This window comes from Mirounga angustirostris, unplaced genomic scaffold (assembly GCF_029215605.1).
Source record: "Mirounga angustirostris isolate CCGP_5_RB_7025 unplaced genomic scaffold, mMirAng1.0.hap1 SCAF_2, whole genome shotgun sequence".
In the NCBI taxonomy this organism is placed as follows: domain Eukaryota; kingdom Metazoa; phylum Chordata; class Mammalia; order Carnivora; family Phocidae; genus Mirounga; species Mirounga angustirostris.
The window spans coordinates 27,744,323-27,746,219 of NW_026991710.1; the positions used below are offsets into that span (position 1 = coordinate 27,744,323).

The 1,897-nt window shown below is 36.3% G+C and overlaps 1 non-coding gene across 1 annotated transcript; it reads right to left on the reverse strand.

Annotated features, from left to right (window-relative positions):
- Positions 1-300: 300 nt before the first annotated feature.
- On the reverse strand, positions 301-404 carry LOC123849128 (U6 spliceosomal RNA). The gene has a single exon (XR_006791965.1). It is a non-coding gene; the product is annotated as a U6 spliceosomal RNA (small nuclear RNA).
- Positions 405-1,897: the final 1,493 nt, after the last annotated feature.

Consider the following 1,897-nt stretch of genomic DNA (forward strand, 5'->3'; position numbering starts at 1 on the left):
TTCTCTCCTCTCTGTCCGTGTCTGCCCCTCTTCTCTCTAAGTACTCTTGTCTCTAGATTTAGGGCCCGCCAGCCACAGTAATCCAGGATGATCTCATCTTGAGTTCCTTTAACAGTTATATCTTCAAGACACTTTTACCAAATAAGCTCACTCTCACAGATTCTGAAATGTGGATGTATCTTTTTAGCAACCACTATTCAACCTACTACATCTACTTTGGCCAATGACAGGCTCAGCAGATGTGATGTGGAGACCTAGCACTTGTGAGATGGGGTTTCCTCTCTCTCTCTGTCTCTTTTTTTAAATATGGACTGCTTCAAGAATTTGCATGTCATCTTTGCACAGGGCCTGTGTTAAACTCTGTATTGTTCCAATTTTAGCATATGTGCTGCTGAAATGAGCACTCGGGCTTCCTCTCTTGCACTTCCTCTTGTGCACATCTCCATGAAAAGTATGTACTTGAGCTAGGGACCTGGTCACAGGAGCTGGCAAACATATCGATGTTCCAAGATGTGGCATCCCAGCCAAATCCAGACTATAACCAAACCCTTAGCTTATTTATAGATGCAAGACAGAGTCCAACTCAACTAAACAGAACAGCCCAAACAGGCCCTACCAAATCATCTAAACTCCACAAGTTTATGTGAGAAATAAATATTTACTATTGTATGCCACTGTAGTTCTGTGTTTGCTCATTAGGCAACAACTAATTAGCTATGTATATATGTATGTATGCATTTTTAATCCCTTTTATTCTTGAGGACTCATTCTATGTTCTATGTTCCTATAATCTTCCCTTACTTCAGAAATAAAAGTTGTCACTTCTGATTCTTGTATAGTCTCTGAACAAAACTTGCTCCTAGAAAAGTATCTGCAGCAATTAATGCATGCTAATATGAAAATATAAGTCATTTAAACTTGTCTCAGGGTTATTTATCATTAATAAGGTAAAAAGTATGAGATAGGTACCATTACCATGCGAGTTTCAACCCACAAGAACACTGAGACACAGATGGTTGAGTTAAGTTGCCCAGAGTCACACAGTTAGTAAGCAGTGCAGCTTTGTATAATCCAACCTAAGTTCTGGAGACTCTGTTCTTACCATATACTATCTCATACATATGATGACAGAATAAGAAACTGCTCTTTTACTCAAGAGTGCCAGGCATTAGTGACAGAAGGCAGATGGAGGAAGGCCATTTTAAGAAGGGATTCCTGAGGTACAGAATTTGAAAATACTTTTATCAGACCTTTGGGAAATATGGGGGCCTATATTTCTGTTACGGTTCTTACCTCTATCCAGTCCAACCCTATTAGTACTACTGCAAGAATATACCTTTTATTATTAGCCACATGCCCCATGAGAGCCCACTGAATATTTGTGGAATTCAAAACCCTTTTTAAAAATTTATAATCTATTTTATGTTCCCTAAGCACTCAGTCATATATTAGTTTTGATTTTCCCCTCACAGGGTTGTTGGTATTGTGTAAATAGTGCCTAATCTAGCCTTATAGAGTTTGTATGTAGTATGTCACTAACATTTATTGATTTTCCATTTGCTTAGGTTCACAATGCATATTAATATGAATTTAACACTAATGCACAATCCACATTCTTTGCAATACATGTAGAGTAGAATTTTAATAAAGAGATTAAAATTTTAATATTCAAATATGCATTATATATGCCAGGGAAGTATAAGGCAATTTTAATGTGTTAGGACAAAATTATTATGTAATGTAAAGATAAAAAGAGAGACCTTGGACATAGATCTAATTGTTTTTCAACACTGGTTCCACTATTTACTTGGTGTTGGACCTTAAGCTTGCTACAATATTTTCTGTATAATACATGTAATAACTCACATTAATGGTGATGAATATAAATTATTTTAAT